Here is a 20,938-nt window from a genome sequence, read left to right on the forward strand (position 1 = left end):
TGTTGACTGCAACTAGCCAGTCAAGTCTCAGCTCAGTTAGCACAAGTGTTACTATCCTGTCCTATTTGTGTCTTCGCTGTAACAGATAGAACATTTCAAATTTGAAAAAATAAAAACAACAAAAAATGAAAACAAAGTAGAAATTAAGACAGCAATAGAAATGTAATGTTGAAATGAAATCAATCATTCAGACTAAGAACTCCCTCTCCATGTCTACCTCAGCCTACTCATCTGGGACACAAAAAAATGCTGTCCAAGTTTAAATAAGGTTCTGTGTTGGTTATCTCTGGCTTCTCCAGGGCTGTAGATGACAGCAGAGATCAATCCAACTGAGAGGTTCACTGTTTCCCAGCGAGTCTCTCTGAAGCACAGACTCCTCTTGATGTCTCTACTATCAAGCAAACACAGTGTAGAGCTGTTACTACTGTAATGTCTCTAAAATGTGTACTGGTATTGGTAAATGAAAAAATACAGTATATATAAAGCACAATATACAGAAAAATCATTAATAAAAATCACTATTGTATATATAGAGAGATATCTTCTTAAATTCAGAAGTTTTTGGACACAGCATGCAAGTCACAGTATTTTCTGATCTGTATATGTATGTGCGGATACTTATAGATGTAAGGCCTTGTCACCTGTTATTGTTATATCATAGTATATTAACATAATTAATTAATAAATGGGGGCAGAGAGACAGAGTGCTCAGTGCTTCTTCATGTTTATTAGCATTCAGGACCTTTTGTCCACAGGCTGCTCCTGACTGGAATCATTGAACTATGTCAAATATTTGCGTGTATATTTGTAAGTGTCAGCAGCATACCAGCAGGATACCATGAGCTTCACAGCACCCCAAACCTTTCCCTCAGAGAGTTTGACAAAGTATTTCCTGCAATCTTGTATAGTTAGCATAGCAGGGTCTGTTGTTCCAGCTGTCTGATTACTAAATGAGTTGTGAGATGACAGTTCACACGGAGGAGAGGCTGAGAGCAGAACAAACCTTATCTGGGGTGTTCAGTGGTCAATTTAATACTTTTGTGACTGTTTTGGGTGGAAACAGATCCAAATAAGGTTTAGACATTTAGATCATGGACATTCTCATGTCTCTATCTCAAACATCTATGTGCCTCACTGAAAATATCCAGAACACAAGCTTTACAACGTTCCAATCTCAGTCTCTAGTCTCATGTCGACGTGTTTTGTAAGGCTATCTCAGAATCATCTCTGTTTTGTCTGATCCTGGATGTGACATTATGTTGAGTTGTCCAAATCCTGCTGGATTTGTTTAACCTCGTTTTTTGCAGCCCACCCTGCCCTAACAGGAAATAAACAAAAGAGAAGAGGATTTCAAGCTACAGGTCTCCACTGAATAAACATAAAATTCATCTCCTCAAGTTCATCTGGGGGGTCATTTCCATAGGGTGGCTCTCATGAGGAAAATGTTTTGGCCAAGCTCAGCTAAGAATGTGACATTTTATATATAAACCTGAAAGACCAGAAATGTCATATTTATTGGGTGGCTATAAAGATGAAGATTTAGTCTCCAACTTTTTTTTCCAGCTTTAATCTAAATTGGAGAAAAAAGACAATTTTAGCCTTTAGCCTAGGAGTAAAGTAACTAACAGGATCTTTTGGGGTTTTAGGCAGAGGTGGCAAAATTACTCAAATTCTTTACTTAAGTAGAAGTACAGATATTTGAGTAAAAAAAGACTCTGGTAAAAGTAAAAGTACTGATACAACTACTTTACTCTAGTAAAAGTAAGGAAGTACAGGCTCTGAAATGTACTCAAGTACATAAGTAAAAAGTAAAAATGAATTTTTTACTTCAACGATACAAAATGCTTTATTTTGATAACCCTGCAAAACCAAAAAAAAAATGCTAGGCACATAAAATGGGATAGTTTTCCTCTTTTGGTAACAACCTGCACAGAACTGGACACAATCTAGCTTTGCTGCCAAATTTCAGACAGAGTAATAAAGACTGAAGTGAACCATGGTCCTGCATGAGCACCTGGATCATTTTGTACAGGGATTAAATGGATGGGGAATGTATTTGTGTTGATTTAGTCCCTGCCCTTTGTACACACCCCCTGTCACTACCATAGATTGGATGGTTTAGTGAGGTCGTCTGAGGTCCTCTCTGTCTTGTTATGTCTTTTACGTCGTGTCATCATCCGTGGAGGTTGAAACAAGTAACAAGCCAGTTTTGAGAATTTAAGGACTATAAAGTGCAGATATTTGTGTTTAAATATAGGAAGTAAAAGTAAAAAGTTGTCAGGAAAATTCTTCTCTGATTATACAAACTGGGACATTTTGAAATTGCAGTTGGTCTCCTGATTGCTCCTGGCTGAGTCATATAGTTTATGTATTAATCTCCCTACGCACCAAAAATCCCCATCATTAACAAGTATTTAGTTCACCCAGCCTGTGAAAGGTTGTAGCCATTTCACAAAGTCTCTAATACTAGGGCGGCTGTGGCTGAGGGGTAGAGTGGTCATTCTCCAACCAGGGGGTCAGCAATTCAATCCCCAATCTTCCCAATCTGCATGCCAAAGTGTCCTTGAGCAAGATGCTGAACCCCAAATTGCCCCATAGAATAACAAAAAGTACTGCTAATAGATGCACTGTATGAATGTGTGTGTGAATGGGTGAATGGCAAAAACTGTAGTGTAAAGCGCTTTGAGTGGTTTTCAAGACTAGAAAGCGTTATATAAATACAACCACTTATTAATTACAATTTTCTCAATTAGTGGAGTAGTAAATCAAGGAAGGCAGTTTTGTCCAGTTAAGGGGTGGCTGTGCTCAGGGGCTAGAGCAGTCGTCCTCTAACCAGAAGGTCGGCAGTTTGATCCCAGTCTTCCCTTGGGCAAAATACTGAACCCTCTTCTCATTGAGAAAGAAGAGAAAACTTCACATAGATACATTGTATGAATGGGTAAATGTAAAACAGTACACTTAACTGCTTTAAGTATTTGTGATCAAGACTATAAGCTCTATAAATACAGACCATTTATATGGAGTTTATGTAATAAGGCCAAGAGGTTACATGTCGTGTGTAGTGTGTTTGTGTGTGCATAGATGTTGTAGAGCGTACTAAATTATTTCGTAGTCTAATGAGAGTCAATTTTCAAATCAAATATACTATATTGTCCCATAGGGAAATTAGTCTTGGGCCAAGGTACAGCAGTTGCAGAACAGTACATTGAACAACAAACAACAACAACAACTCTACACAGGGTAATAATAATGAAAATATGAAGACAATACAATTTTGATGGGTAGCTGTCTGTTTGCTTTGGGGACTTCATCAAGGGAGAGAGGGTGAGGGCTGATTAGGTTTGGGTTAGATGTTGATATTATTTGAAAGAGACTCCATGTTTCCTGTCAGTCGGTTGTTTGTGTTAGTTAACAACAGGAAAGTCCTTGGGAGACGTATTTCCTCAGATTTTGGCTCACACAATCTGTAGGCTCTGGCTGTGTTTGTCTCTCTGCTCTGATTGAACCAGACATAAGGAGTGACTAAATATGTGTCTAACAGGAGTGGTGTAATTCCAACTGGTGAAACTGGTGCTGCTATTATTAATAACACAATTACATCTATAAATATCACTCTTATTATTTTCCATTATAACAACCATGACAGAGCTTAAATATAATGGTTGCACAGCTATTCCTGGTATTGCTCACCTCTCTCTTCCCCTTTCTTTCCCCTTCCTTCCCTTTCTCTTTTCTCCCACCTCTTTTCCACCTACTTCTTTACTCTTCCCCATTTTTTTCTCTGCTCAACCCAAAAGGATGAGGCAGATGGCCGCCCACATTGAGTCTGGTTCTGCTATTGGTTACATTCTGTTAAAGGGGAGTTTTTCACTCCACATTTGTCAACGTGCTTGCTCATTGTGGGAACTGTTGGGTTTCTCCATAATTTTGTATGGTCCTGACCTTGAAATAATGTAAATAATGGTTTTGCGCTATACAAATAATACTGAATTGGATTGCAATCCTTTGTATTTCATTCAAAACATAGAAATAAAAAATACAAACACTGTACTTCTCATAATGAAAATATGAATATAAATGATGATGGAGTTCCCCAAGCAGTCTTCAGGCCTATATCAGCATCACTAGGGGATGGTTCAGGGCTCACCTGAGCAAGCAGTCTTTCTATAAATGTAGAGACTGTGTCTGCCTCCTGAACCCAAAGACAAAATATTTTTTTACGTCATGGTAACTTGGTCACCCAAAGCGCTTTACACTACAGGTTGCCATTCACACATTCACACACACATTCATACATACAGTGCATCTAATAGCAGCACTTTTTGTTGTTCTATTTTCAAGGGAAGGACTTGTTCCCTTGACTGAAGTACAATAGTAATTCTGGAGAAAATCCACAGGAGGTCAGTATCATCATTGACTCAGCACCAAAGCTGCCATTAAACTCCTACACTGGCTTCACTTCACTTTGTATACACCATCCTGTACATCCTAAATAAACCTTAGTTCACAATGACATCTACAACTTCACAGAATAACATTCACTGTCTAAAACATACAACTATAGCTGTGATGTTCTTCACAGCCGGTGTATACATTGTCAATATCCATCCATCATCTGCACTGTTCAGTTTTCCAGCAACATGTGAAAGTGCAGGCAGAGACAGTAATGGTGAGGGGAAATTGTAATTCAGTAATCTCTATCCTTGTCTGAGCACACTGTAAGGGAATGTAGTCAAATTCTTCATGTGAGTATAAAATAATCTGTCTGTAGGTCATACAGATGATTTTGTGACAGCAAGACTTGATTTTCCTTAAGGTTTAAAACAAGTTAATGTTATGACTGAAAGAACACACTGATGTTGTAGAAATACATCTTTTCTTACACAGAGATAAGAAAAATTCACATTAATTAATCTCTGCATGTCTCGTACAGTGAAGAAATTAGGGGCTATTTTTTAGCCCAGGTAAGGACAAAGACCAAAAGCCTGGGGAAAGCAGATACAGCTTGACCTTTACATCAGAATGATGAAATATGTGATTACAGTGACTTGTGGTATGGTATTCAGCATGGTTTGACTTCTTCTGTAACTGCTGATCTTCTGTTCTGTAGACAGAGTGTTAAAGAGAGAGGTCAGAGGAGAATGGTCTTACTGGTTGGAGAAGACAAAAAGGCTGCAGTAACTCAGATAACTACTCTTTACAACTGTGGTGAGCAGAGAAGCATTTCAGGATGAACAACACATCCAGCCTTGAGGTGGATGGTCTATACATCAGGTTCCACTCTGTGAGCCAAGAACAGACGTGAGGCTGCAGTGGACAAAGACTGTCCAACACTGTACAGTTGTAGACTGGATTGAGAGCTGCTGAGGCTGCAGATGTTCTGAATCTGGAGTTAACTGTAAAAATCCATAGAGCCATCCTGCCTTCTTTCAACAGTCCAGGGATGTCCCAGTCTATCTGTCTATTATTTATTGTTATTATTATTATTATTATGTATCTATTATTTCTTTATACATCATGATATAGCTATAGTTAGAGCTGGTCCAGGCTTGTCTTAAATCTGCTCTCAGTTGTGCTGCTAATTTTTGTCATGTGTCCCTCGAGGTTTACAATGTCGAGGGACACATGACACATGAAGCTTCTATTTCCTCTTCTCCCTCCTCATCACATCAAATAACTTAATGTCTCATGTTACTGACTTGACTTCTTTCCCGGAGTCCCTGTGCCTTATCGTTCGCTGATCCAGGGCTGCGACTGCGGCCTCGTCGTGGATTATGATGGTGGATCGCGAATCAGAGATCGTGATCATAATGGTGGATCCTGCATCGTGCTGGCATCTGATCGTAGTGGTGGACCATGATTAAGGTGGCTGCTGATGGTGGTGGATCATGATGATGGATTATAATGGTGTATCCTAATCGTGGTGGCAGCTGATCGTGGACTATGATTACAAAAAGACTGCTTGATATACAATATGTCTACTCAGATACGCTACCATTACTGACAATAATTCCTCAATTCATTTACCTTCCATCATGCTACAAACTGTTTATTCTAACCAATGCTGTAAATACTCTTATTTTTCTGATGTTCTCCATTACACGTGGCATCTATTGCACTTCTGTCCATCTTGGGAGAGGGATTCATCACATGTGGCTCTTTCTGAGTTCTATTTCCTCTGTTAAAAAGGTTTTTTTGGTAGTTTTCCCTTACTCTTGTTGAGGGTTAAGGACAGAGGATGTCACACCTTGTTAAAGCCCTATGAGACAAGTTGAATTTGTGATTCGTGAATATGGGCTATACAAATACAATTTGATTGATTTATTGATATATATTTTATCTTCAACCTTAGATTTAAGTTTATTGCTCATTTCCATTGTCCTGGTTCTGAAGTTAGAAAATCCTACTTTTGGCAATTATCTGGGTGCAGCTCTATAGTGGGACGACCCATTTGCAGCCACTTGCTAGTTGAGTGTATTCAATTCAATTCAATTCAATTTTATATGTATAGCACCAAATCATACATTATTTCAAGGCACTTTATATAAAAGGTCAGGACCTTAAAATTGTATTAAATATAGAGAAACCCAACAGTTCCCTCAATAAGCAGCACTTTGGAGACTGTGGAGAGGAAAAACTCCCTCATTAACAGGGAGAAACCTCTAGAAGAACCAGGCTCAATGTGGGCGGTCATCTGCCTCGACAAGTTGGGGTGAGCAGAGAAAAATGGGGAGGAGAGGGTAGATGGGTGGAAAAGAGGGGAGAGAAGAGAGAGAGATAGTGAGGAGGGGGAGAGAGAGGCGAGAGAGACCAGGAACATTCGAGCAACATCAGGTATCAGATCTGACTACTTATAATGAAAACAATAACAGTGTAAAGAAGTTATTGATTAATAATGATAGCAGCAACAATTCATATAATAATTAATTACCGAAGTATTATTGTTAATAAAATAATAATAATAGTTTTTCTCCTGCAGTTCTGGAGTCAGAGATATCTGCAATAAGAGAAAGAGAGAGAGGGACTATGGAAGAAAAATGAAACATAGTAATTGATATGTATTAAAATAAATAAATGAATGTGGGGGGGCAGAGAGACAGAGAGAAGGGGAGAAGTGCTCAGTGCATGATGGGAGTTCCCCCAGCAGTCTACCCTATAGGAGCATAACTAAGGGATGGTTCAGGACTCACCTGATCCAGCCCTTACTATAGGCTTTATCAAAAAGGAATGTTTTTAAACCTTAAATGCAGATGTATATCTGCAAGTAGCTGAAAAGAAAAGGATTTAAAAAGCATGTTACAATTTTACAGTGCCTCCAATAATGGTCAACAAAAATAATTAGTAGTTACAGAGCTAGAAGTTAGTTATGCTCCTTCATGAACGATTTGGGTTTTGACTTCACTCAACAACCGGGAACCGGGAACCGGGAAACATGAGCACATGACAATTCCATTCATTTGAATCTTCTTAAAGGTTTCCTGTGCAGATTAATTTTCTGATAAATTTTCTGTTGACATTGATTAATTTACGATTTGTTTAAACAAACTCTTGAGAGCACAAAAATATGCAACAAGGAAGCACGATATAACAGCAGTGTTCAAACCTGAACCTCTCACAGAAATGGTAAGAGAGTTATGTGTGTGTACATGTGTGTGAGGCCCGTTGTTCTCTGAGCCACAACAAACTTTAAATACCATCGGAGCATTCAGCTGGAAACGAACTCTGGCTACTCACACGAGCCACTCACACGAACTACTGCACTCACATCTTTGTGAATAGCTACAGCCTCTGTCCACATTTGAAAAGCTGATACATATAGATACATTGATACACCCTGTAGTAATTTTACATTTGCTAAAAGAAATATAAACAAGGCATTTTCTTAAATAAATTATCACATTATATTAATTGGGTGATGACAAACCCATCACTGCATTTTCCCCAATTTTGGCTGACTTTTACGACTATATGGTTTTCTGTGATAGTAAAAGAATAGATGTGTTAAATAACCAAAAAGAAGTAGAACACAAGATCTTTGGTAGATCCTCATATCCAATCATATTCTACTTTAGTGCAGTATATTTCTAACAAATGTTTGATTAATCAAATTATGTAGAGAGAAATGATGCAGATTGAACCTGAGGCTTCTGGGGCTTATGTCTTATATATATAGAGAGAAATATAACAGCCCAGCTGCAGTTTGTACAGTGTCAGAACAGGGGTTCCACATGAATCCCCATTAAAAGTCCATAACAATAGCTCCAGATAATTCCTCTGATGTAGATTTTATTTTTCATTTGCCCTCCCCATACCTCAATTAATTGCTTTGCATTATACAGTATATGTCCTGTTGCCTTTGAAAAGCCATCAAGTAAACAGCATCCAGCAGACTACACAGCCTCATTAGATTTTGTCCAGACACAGAGCGCCCATAAAAACAGATCTCTTAAGTATATAAATATAACATATTTAGCATATCAACTCAAAGGTACAGTGTGTAGAATTTTGTGATATCTAGTGTTTAAATTTCATGTTGCAGCTCACCTCACCCTCTCCTTCCAAACATGAAAAAGAATCCGTTGTAGCCTTTGTTGTCATAAAAACTCAAAAGGTGTTTAGTTTGTCCAGTCTGGACTAATGTAAAAAACATGGTGGACTCCTTAGAGAGGACCCCCCTACATGTAAATATAAAGTATTTAAATATAAAGGGCCTTTTCTGGGGTAAAGAAAACTAGTGAAAACATCATGAGGATTGTACTTCCTTAAATTTCTGCCAGTAGTTCCCTTTAACCTAAATCTTACACACTGCACTTTTAAATAATGATAATAAAGTATCAAAACTCAATTTTAAGAGACCCTTCTACAAGAATTTATATTGTAATAGAACGATTAATAGAAAGATAAAAAAAATCAAACATAAAAAGATCCAAAAAGCTTGGCTCCACTGTCATAAACTAGTTTATATAGGCAACCTTTAGAGGCAGGCGGTAAAAGGAGATGTGAGAGACAAAGTAAGTAAGAATGGTAAGAATGGAGAAGCTGACTTTCTCAGCTAGACTAAAATCAGAAACTTTTAAAAACTACTGGGAAAACTGGATTGATTTTGTGTCTCCATTGAGAGCAGACTTTGTGCAATAAGGACAGTGTGTATTGCAGAGTGTTGACCCCCTTGGTTCAGGCTACAAACTTGTTTATTGTTCATTTATTTATTTGATATGTTTACCCCAATCAGGAGACAAGGAACAATGCAGGAGAGGTGTGAAAATAAGGACAAGAGTGAAAAAGCGGTTCATTTTACTTCACATTTACTCTACTGTAACTTTACTTGAGAATTCATGTCCAATTATGTCTCTGCTCTGCGTTGGAAGTATAGGAATGTTTTATGCTGTTGTAAAATTATACACATTATGTAAAATATTGATGGAATATTGATATGTGGAATCAATAAAAAAGATAATTGAAAAAAAAAAAAAAAGCTCTGGGTGTTGCAGGTCAAAAGATCAAATTTGGGGCCTTTTGGGTTCAAATGTCTGGTTAGGGTAACTACACATGCTCTTACTGCTGCTGGTGTTAGAATAACTTTTTGAACATAAAAACACAAGAATAAACAAAAATACTGTTCTCTAAGTGCTGCAACTGACAGTAAACATTACAACCATAACATGAATATGCTCTAGTATTAGAATATGAGAAATTTAATGTTACTCTGCTACTTCAGCTAACTTGCGGGAGGATGAGGTCGTATTTAAAGAGACCACTTTGGTGAGAGAATGGGCTGTGATTGGTGGGTGACTGACGATCACCCATAAACCTATCGGTAGCTGAGCACATGACTCTGTGTCCTGCATGAACTAACACAATGCTTCATTAGTCACAATTCAAGTTCAGAATTTCTACGATGACATTCTCACTTTAAACTTAATTTAAAGTATCTTGAATTGAGGCAAATTAAAGCTGACCTTGAATTATGATCAGTCAGAATCAAATTGTCATATCACAAATCATAAACTGGATTTATTTTCATAATTAATTATGGACAAAATGTATGTTGCAGAAATCTGAAATGGATATCTATATAATTGAGCATTGTACAAGTTACATTGTACAAGTACATGTTCTACTGAATAAGGGATCAGCCACTTGCTATCTGTAAACCCCCAACCCCCAAGTGAATCTCCTTATATTATGCTAGGTGTTGTTTGGGCAAAGAAAAATTAAAAGAAAAAAACTCTAATTTTTGCATTTTAGCAGGTGCTCTTAATAAAAAGGTTCCCTTTTTAGCACCATGCATCTTATCCACTGAAATATCCACACTTACATCACTGATATAAACATATCAGTCAGGTTTGCCTATCTCAGCTGTGGAGAAGGGAGGGAGACTGTCACCTGTGCATGTACACCACTGTATCTCTCATGGAAGTTACCATTTTAATTATGTTAGAGGCCAAAAAATTGTGAGCATTGACAGCCATTTTTAGATATGATAGGTAAAGTGAGCAGTATGGGCTACAGAGTTTACCCATACTCTGCTGCTGCCATCTTCCTCATCCTGCTACTGATTGGCATAATCATTGCCATTGCAGTGGTCTGTTGCAAGTGGAGGAAGAAAGCTCTGAGAAAGGACAAAGAAGGAGTGCCACTCCGGGATGTTTAGTGTGTGTGTGTTTCAGCACATGCACACACATGCACACATATTATTGTGGGAACAAGCGGTACAGCTGAACTGGACTGAGGCCTGCAACGAAAGTAGTAGTTCAAAGTTCCACTGTCAAACACTGGAATCCACCCTTCCTTTAGTTTCTGTGAAACTGAATATGTTGAACATATTTTATTCTTACTTCATCTACTACTATCATTTCATGCTGCAAAAAATAAAAGATGGAAACACTGATAGTCATCTTACTGAAGCGGTTATATTTCATTCATTTTCTTTTGTATTTGCTTAGTGGTATTTGATAATTGTAGATAAAGACTACCATTTCATTTTATTTATTTCATTTTATAGAGACCTTTCTAACTTCACATTTATTTTTTTAGTCTGGTGAAAGCAACACTTTATGGGAAATCAAGACTTTGTGTATATTATTTTGTATCTGATGCGTAACTTATTGTGTTTAATTGAAATTAACACATTTGTATATGATGCTTTTGTTATACGTCTGTTTTTTGCAGATAATTTTGTATTTGGTGAAAATATTTAACATTTGATAAATATTGTTATAAACAGAACCATTTATTATTTCAGTTCTGTTAAATGGAAAATAGCAAATATTACAATTTGTGTCTGTGCCTTATTAGAGATGGAATTGGAGATGTCAGGATTGCAAAAATGCTTGGACTGAATGTGCAGAACCCAGAACCCCAACACACTGAATAAACAATAGTACTTGTTAATTAACCCTAAGTGATGTCCAGGGGGCTTACATCCATCTATAGTTTTAAGAACTTCACTGTAAAAGGAGTTCTGTGCATCTTCATCAAAGGGTGACAAAAAAATCTAAAAAGTGAAACCTGATCCATTTTATGTCTATTAAATCTTGACAAAAGGCATTCATATTTTTACACTCTTACTTTAATAATTCTAGATTCTATAATTCTGTATGGGTTTGAAAAAAATCCACTCTAACAGATACTTATATGTTATGTAATCTACTTTAGTAGCCTCCCTCATAAATTTAGTTTGTTTTTTGTCTTCTGGCCTTGAGAGACGAGTAATCTCACCAGTTACAGTTAAAGCTGTAAAGTTACCCAGATTAACTTCATTATTTTCATTTAGTCAATCCAAAGAGTAAAGTGGACAGAATGCATTTTGTTGATTCTACAAATTTTAGCAGGGAGATAACACAATTTCTATGCCAAGATAGAAACAACAATAAGGTTTCACAACTAATATTCAGCAATGAGATGGTCATGATCACCCATGGGCATCATGTAAGAAAACCAAAATACAAATACAAAGTAGAAAAGATAAACCATAGTCTTTTACAAATTTGGGTAAATAACCAAGAATTAAGAATAGCCTTGTCCATGCCTACAATATGAAGAGCCACAGTGAAGGTAGAGGTAATGAGGTAGGATAGTAATCAAAGGAAATATCGTGTTTCAGGGCCATTCTGCACCCATCAATTAAACCTCAAATGAAACCATTTGTTACATTCACAGACTGACATTTCTACAGATAATTACATCTTGATGCCATACAATATAATATGGTTTACAGCAAACAAAAGAGAAGTACTTAAATGTCTCAGAGAAACATTGTCTGAACCATAGACTGTATATAAAGAGGTCTGAACCCAGTTATCTTGCATGGCTTAAGCCTGGCCCCCAGCTTTACTGTGGGGAACCTTGGAGTTACATGAAAACAAGCCTCTGGGACAGCCTTCTTCCACCTACAAAATATGAAAATGAGAAAGATCTCGTCTCAAAGAATGCTGAAAAAGTAGTCCATGCATTTGTTACCTGTCGACCGCTTGGGGAATTCTGTGAAAGAATAAAAATGTTGTGGCTTGTTCAGATGTGTTTTACTCACTGCAGAGTGGGGAGAGACATCACACAAGGCGGTACAATTCTTTCTAATGGTCAACATTCAGAGTTTAGGTTTTGAATCATCACTTAAATGGATAGTTCAACGCAAAAAGAAAATTCACTCATTATCTACTCATCTCTTTGCCGATGGAGGGGTCTCTGTGTAAACAAATGTGAATACAACTCCAGGAAGTCCTGGACAGGCTAATTTATTATACAATTATGCTCCAATTATTCACTAAGTCATGTGATAAACACCTTCAGCACCCCTGCTGATGTGGCATATCTGTTTGCATTGGGGGTTCAAGTAAATTGAATTCACACTGTGATGTGAGAGCTTGTGAATGGATTGTATTTATATAGCACCTTTCTAGTCTTGATGATCACTCAAAGCACTTTACAATACAGTTTGCAATTCACCCATTCACACACATATTCATACAGTTTTTTTTTCAATGAAGGGCAATTTGGGGTTCAGCATCTTGCCTAGGTATACTTGCTTGTGTGTCTTGTATTGCAAGATCCTGCTTTGGCTGGAGCTGGGGGCCATCAGTGAAGTAGAGGTAGCTGGCCACTGCCTCATATAATAATAGCCATGCTCATCCTGCCATTCAGATGAGTTTTGATTTCTGTAGCATTAATTTGATCTTGTTTTGGTCTGGAATTCAGTTCCTGTCAGCCTTATCAGTTGAATTTCTTTTTTGTTTTAGTTCTTTGAAAATTACTTTTTGTTAGAAAAATCTGATCCATCATGTGTCTTCCCTTATTTAGTGCCAGATGACTCTGATGCGCCAAACCAAGTTCTAAATTGCCTGTGAAAATAAAACTGAAAATCTTGTAATGTTCAAGGACAAAAGATTATCGGCAAAGTTGGAGCTGCAAAACAAATCAAAAATAAAGAACCTGGGTGTTACTCAGGACTATATTTTAATCCACACATAAACAATGTCACAAAGATTGCCTTTTATCATTTAAGAAACATTGCAAGAGTAAGACTGTACCTCACTTTGGAAACTGCCAAAAAGTTGATTCATGCTTTTATACTTTCTCGCCTGGACTACTGTAATGCACTATATTCAGGATTACCGAAAAAATCCATCGATCGCCTACAGCTTTTGCAAAATTCAGCAGCCATGGTTTTAATGAGAAATAGGAAAAGATTCCATATTACTCTTATTTTAGTGTCTTTACACTGGCTTCTAGCATCACTGAGGATTGATTTTAAAATTATTTTACTTGTTTTTAATTCTCTTAATGGTACAGCACCGTCATACATCTCTGACTGTTTATCGGAATATGTTACGAATCATTCCCTCAGGTCGTCTACAGCGGGCTTGCTCAATGTCCCCAAAACAAACAATAAAAGGTTTGGGGAAGCAGCTTTCTCTTGCTATGCTTTCCTATGCTATGCTATCCAAAGGTTTGGAACAAACTCCCACCACACATCAGACATGCTTCTTCTGTTGATAGTTTTAAGAAACAAATCAAGACCTGTTGCTATGATAATACATTTTAGCAGCATTTTATGTATAAATACATGTATTATTATTATTGTTATGGTCTCAGCCAGCCAGGCCATAACAACATGTAATCAGGAAAGCTGTCTCAAAAGCCATCCTCCTGGGAAAGTAGATACAGTAAACACAAAGATTGATGTCATGAAGAAAAGCAGGAACTTGAAAGGTGCATAAAAATATCAAAAGAAATAGAGAAAACAACAACAATTTTCTTCTACAACTCCCAACATGCACTGAACTGTGCCTGTGGCCCCATATTTTTATCATATTACTTCATGTAACTAAAGTCCATTGTTTGTGCTTCCATCTCTCTATCTCTCTCCCTCTCTCTCCAAATTTCACTACTAATACTACCACCATATTATGATTATGATGATGATGATAAACTGTTATTATTAATAATATAATTGCATCTCAATGTATCACTATTCATTATATTTATATTTTTATGACAACAACAGTCTCTCTCTGTCTCTCTCTCTCTCTTCTCTCCCCTCTTATCCACTCATCTCTCCTCTCCTCCATTATTCTCCTCAAGTCAAGGCAGATGGGCGCCCACACTGATTCCAGAAACTTGTTGTAGTCACTCACTCATAGTAAACTCACTTGAATACTATAATAATAATAATAATAATAATATTGTGATACTACTACTACTACTAGTAATACACTTTATTCATATAGCACTTTAAAAAACGGAAGTGCTTTGACTGAAAAGCAAGCAAAGTAAATAAAAACTTGAACAAATAAAAGCAGTAATATGACAATCAAATATTAATTTGGTCCAATTTTTAGTGAAAATGGCAGAGCAGATGTTTTGGTTGCAAACCTAACAATGCTCTACTTGGCTCTACTATTTCTCTACTACTTACTTGTATGCAAGTAGAGCTATAATTCATCCTGCACATTGAGGCCTCCATCATGAAATACAATGCACAACAAAAGACATAAAACAGTTTATATTTTGTTACATGTGTAAAACATTACATACAGTACAAAATACTTTGAATATACACTTAATATATACACATTTCACTTAATAGTAACATGCCATCGCCCAAAGATATCAGTAATCATATCTTCAGTTTTAGAGCATTCCATTACTTCTGACTATACGTGTTGGCAGCTCTGTGCGGTAAACACATTTCCCATTAGTCTGCATGAAGGTGACTGTCATCTTATGCTCAGTGACCTGGAAGTAAGCCACGCCTCCTATTGTGTGATTGACAGGACTGGAGTAGAGCTGCCAGGACTGAGGAACACTGTCCTTGTGAGTGGTGTCAGGATCGCTGACCACCCCACTCCCACTGACTACATATGAGCTCCCATCATCCTCTCTGATGAACTGTTAAAAATACAGAGACAGACAGCATTAAAGGCATCAATGTTGTACTCAATTAGACCAAGATACAGCGACAAAATTCATTAAAGGTTCAGTGTGTAAGATTTAGGTGAAAGGGAGCAGAAACTGAATACAAAGTAATCCTAGTGATGTTTTCACTAGTGTGTTTTATCTAAATTGTACGATTGTTGTTTTCTTAGAATGAGCCATTTATATTTAAATACTTTATATTTACATGGGGAGCAGGTCCTCTCTACAGAGGCCACCATGTTTTTACAGTAGTAAAAACTGGACAAACTAAACACCTCTTGAGTTTTTATGACAAGTGAAGGCTGCCACAGGTACTCTTTCATCTTTGGAATTCAGGAAGACTTTCTCATAAACTGTTCCTGGCAGAGGCCGTCCACACAGAGCCCAGTTCTGCCGGAGGTTTCTTACACCTGGGAGTTTTTCCTCCCGGCTGTTGCTCATGCTTGCTCGGTGTGGAACAAGTTGGATTTTGTGTTTCTTCTTGGACTTGGACTTTTGTGCAGCACCCTTAGACAACTGCTTGTTGTGATACCTTGCTATATAAATTTGAAATTTGAAATATTCAATTACTCACAAATCTATCTCTCTATATATATTTCTTATTATTAATCAGCTGATTGTGGGCATTTTGAATGGCCATTCAGATATTGCCACAATCTCATCCAGCCAGTCGTGCGGTTGTGATCAAATTTGAAATCCTTTCTCCTCTCTCCGGCAGTCAGCTGTCATTAGTGATCCGCTGTAACTCCCCTTCAACCCAATCTCCTCCGGTTTAATCCGAAGCCATGGTCCAGTCCAGCAGAGTCATTCATAATTATTTCTCCATCAACCCCTCTGATGCCGATGACATCACATAGGGGTCAAAATGCCAAAAGACTTAATTGCATAGAAATAAAAAAAATATTCAACTGTCAAGTTAAAGTCTCTCCTGATTGAACTGTTCTCATATCAACCACTTGTTTCCAATCTTATTTCATTGTAGGGCTTTATGCAGCACATTGATTCCCTCTTACACTGACACACACATATTGACAATCAACACATCTGTATGCTTAGACTGCAACACTCACGTTGCACAGTAGATTCCTCTTGCTCCAACGTGTTTTACAGACACACAGATCACTTCATAATGTTGAGGTAATTATAAAATTAAATATAAAACCATATCATACAAGTGGTAGATGAAGTTACCAGATATTCCATCACAGTGTATCATTCTATGTAATTGTTTCCATCTTTTCAATCCCCCCTCCCTTTCTGCTTCTGTTGTGCAGTGACTTTAGTTTTTTTACGGTCATTTTGTGCCATACAGACCTGCATAGTGAAGATAAGGCTTACAGTGTACCATTCTTAATGTTGTCTTTACTCAGTAGCCATCACATTGTGCAATCATTTACTTCATTGAGATAAGTTGAAGCCAATTGTTGGACTGTAAGTTATACAACTGCAGGAAAAACAAATGCTCATCTTCCTGGAACAATATGTCAACATTGGCTCATATAAAATAAATAAGATTTCATCTTTATGACTAATTATATTGACCAGTAATATCCGTTGAAACAAAGTATCATTTAACCCAATAACTATCTGGATGGTTTCTAATTTTTGGAAATGTATAAAACCTGTGATTGTGTAATGTGGGCACATGCCAGTCTTGGTGCCAGAAAATGATGCAAACTAGCTTTGAACTATCAACAAGTACAGTCTTTGTAGCACCCACTAGTGAATGCCACCTCCTGTACAGAGAGGGGCAATCTTGCACATACTCTTCTCAAACACAGTGTGATAAGTGGGATATGAAAAAGAATAAATAACTGTCAAAGAGACAGACAGACAAATAACAACACACTGAGATACACTTCCTTGATGTGTATCATTTACACATGATATTTTTTATGATTGAGCGTGCACTCACTTACATACCTGCAGATTGTGGTCATGGCCAGACAAGTACACAGTGACTCTGTATTTCTTCAGCAGGGGCCTCAGTCTGTTGACCAGACAGGATGTTGGTCCGTGATGGCCGATGGACCAGACAGTATAATGACCAGCCACCACAACATAGGCTGATATGACACATGTCATACATACTGGCACTTCAGTTAAAAGGCAACAACAGAACAAAATGTAACTGTATCACATCTTAGAGAACAACCACAGTTCTGTCTCATTTGCTTCTGTTTCTGTATGTTAATTGAGAGTGGCATGATGATGCAGAAATCGTTTGTATTTAGTGCCGTGCAAAAATATTATAATTAATAACATGCATAATACAATCATGCACATAGCAATGACTCCAAACATATAGCCTTATAAAGATTTATCAAGAACTATCTTCACAGATAAGAGAAACAAATAGCTCTTCACATCATCAAGTTATTTTTTGACAGCATGACGTAACAGAGGAATGTTTTTTGAGCAATGTTGCAGATCATCAAACACATTTTAATACAGTATAAGGTAAAGACAATGTGAGTACATCATTGGATTTATTGAAAGGAAAGAGTTAATCTAAATCCCCCATTGAAAGGTAATCCACCCCAAAACCTAAATACTGTTCTATTTGCAATAACTTTAAGTCTTTTACATCCCTGTGGAGGAATTTTTGAACCATTGCCATTGCAGGACTTTTTAAAATCCAGCACATAGGTTTTTGAGCATGAACTGTACATTCATGCTGTACTCTAAAGTCTTGCCACAGCATCATAACCGGGTTCAAGTTGAGAGCTAACATTTGGTGTTTGTCCTGATGCCTATGTAATTACGTGCTCAGGACATTATGTGTTGCTCTACAAATTGTTTGGAGTGTCCAGGCAGTTGTATTGGCAGTTTGCTACTGCATGGCGTGAGTTTGGTTGCTTTGCAGCTTGTTTTTTCGAATTTAACTGTTGCTTGTGGGTATCGTTGTGTTATTGCGAAGTTGTGGTCTCCCTGTTGTTAAAAAAAAATCCACTGTGTGTGTGTATGTGTGCAGAGGTGATAAAAGCACACACATTCTTTACTCAAGTAGAGGTACAGATACTTGTATTAAAAATAACTTGAGCTGAAGTTTAACCACTGTTTCGGATTCTTTAACCAAGTAAAAGTATAAAAGTACAGGTTCTGAAATGTACTTTGACTTCTTTAACTGAACTACTCTTACTTCAAATATAGTAAAAAACAATTCACTTAAAAGGAGGGTTAAAGCAAAGATTTTTGAGCATGAAAAACTGTCCACAAGAAAATGAGTACAATGTATTGAATGAAGTATTTTCTTAAAAGGTCCAGTGTATAAGACTTAGGAGAAAGTGATCTATTGACAAGAATTGAATATAAAATAATCCACCAGTGGGCAATCGTCAAAATTGTACAGATTGAACAGAATGGGCCCTGCTAGATTTAAATACTTTATATTTACATCAGGAGCGCGTCCAAACTGGACAAACTAAAGCTTTTGAGTTTTTATGTCAGCTGAAGTTCACCACAGGTTCTACTACCCACCTCTGAGAGTGTTTATGTACATATGATATTCATTAGCGATATTCACTGCCACTAGATGTCGCACTAGCAGCAGTATCTCAAACCATAGCAAATGTGGAGGTAATCCTGTAATTCTCCATTTACTTTAATTAAATCTCAATAGGTATATGTTTATATCAGTGATGTGAGTGTGGATATTTCAGTGGATACGATGCATGGTGCTAAAAAGGGAACCTTTTTATTAAGAGCACCTGCTAAAATGCAAAAATTAGACTTTTTTTCTTTTAATTTTTTCTTTGCCCAAACAACACCTAGCATGATATAAGGAGATTCACTTGGGGGTTGGGGGTTTACAGATAGCAAGTGGCTGATCCCTTATTCAGTAGAACATGTACTTGTACAATGTAACTTGTACAATGCTCAATGATATAGATATCCATTTCAGATTTCTGCACAATTTGATTCTGACTGATCATAATTCAAGGTCAGCTTTAATTTGCCTTAATTCAAGATACTTTAAATGAGGTTTAAAGTGAGAATGTCATCGTAGAAATCCTGAACTTGAATTGTGACTAATGAAGCATTGTGTTAGTTCATGCAGGACACAGAGTCATGTGCTCAGCTACCGATAGGTTTATGGGTGCTCGTCAGTCACCCACCAATCACAGCCCATTCTCTCACCAAAGTGGTCTCTTTAAATACAACCTCATCCTCCCGCAAGTTAGCTGAAGTAGCAGAGTAACATTCAATTTCTCATATTCTAATACTAGAGCATATTCATGTTATGGTTGTAATGTTTACTGTCAGTTGCAGCACTTAGAGAACAGTATTTTTGTTTATTCTTGTGTTTTTATGTTCAAAAAGTTATTCTAACACCAGCAGCAGTAAGAGCATGTGTAGTTACCCTAACCAGACATTTGAACCCAAAAGGCTCCAAATTTGATCTTTTGACCTGCAACACCCAGAGCTTTTTTTTTTTTTTCAATTATCTTTTTTATTGATTCCACATATCAATATTCCATCAATATTTTACATAATGTGTATAATTTTACAACAGTATAAAACATTCCTATACTTCCACCGCAGAGCAGAGACATAATTGGACATGAATTCTCAAGTAAAGTTACAGTAGAGTAAATGTGAAGTAAAATGAACCGCTTTTTCACTCTTGTCCTTATTTTCACACCTCTCCTGCATTGTTCCTTGTCTCATGATTGGGGTAAACATATCAAATAAATAAATGAACAATAAACAAGTTTGTAGCCTGAACCAAGGGGGTCAACACTCTGCAATACACACTGTCCTTATTGCACAAAGTCTGCTCTCAATGGAGACACAAAATCAATCCAGTTTTCCCAGTAGTTTTTAAAAGTTTCTGATTTTAGTCTAGCTGAGAAAGTCAGCTTCTCCATTCTATATATATCGAGCATTACATCTACCCAATCCTCTATTTTTGGTGGATCTTTTTTTAGCCATTTTCTGGTGATGGCCTTTTTAGCCACCACCACCATTATTCGAAATATGTATTTAATCTCCTGGTTCTCTTTTCCCAAATATAAAACTTCAAATGAAAGTGGAATTTGCACTTTCAGAATTGTTTCCATACTCTTCTTTAACTCTTGCCAAAAAGGTATAATACAAGGGCATCCCCAAAAGATATGAAAATGGTCTGCCTTATTTTCCCCACACAGTCTCCAACGTCGTGTGTCTTGAGATTTCTGTTGTGTTGGTGTAATAAAGTATCTTACAATGTTCCTCCAACCATATTCTCTCCATGAGAGGGAGCATGTTGTTTTCCACTGTCCTTCATTTACCTTGTCCCATTCCTCCTCTGATAACTGCCACCCAGCCTCTTTTCCCCCCTTTTCTTTTCTATATGTCATATTGTTACCCTTTAATCTTTCCACTTCTTTATATAGTTTTGTGATTAGTTTCTTTCCCTGGTCTGAATCATATGCTGAGATGAATAACTTAATGATTCCTGACTCAGGCTCATCTGAATTAAACTTTTTTATAGTTTACTCCATATAATGCTGCATCTGTAGATATCTGTATAAATCTT

The sequence above is a fragment of the Paralichthys olivaceus genome, chromosome 24 (assembly GCF_024713975.1).
Source record: "Paralichthys olivaceus isolate ysfri-2021 chromosome 24, ASM2471397v2, whole genome shotgun sequence".
In the NCBI taxonomy this organism is placed as follows: domain Eukaryota; kingdom Metazoa; phylum Chordata; class Actinopteri; order Pleuronectiformes; family Paralichthyidae; genus Paralichthys; species Paralichthys olivaceus.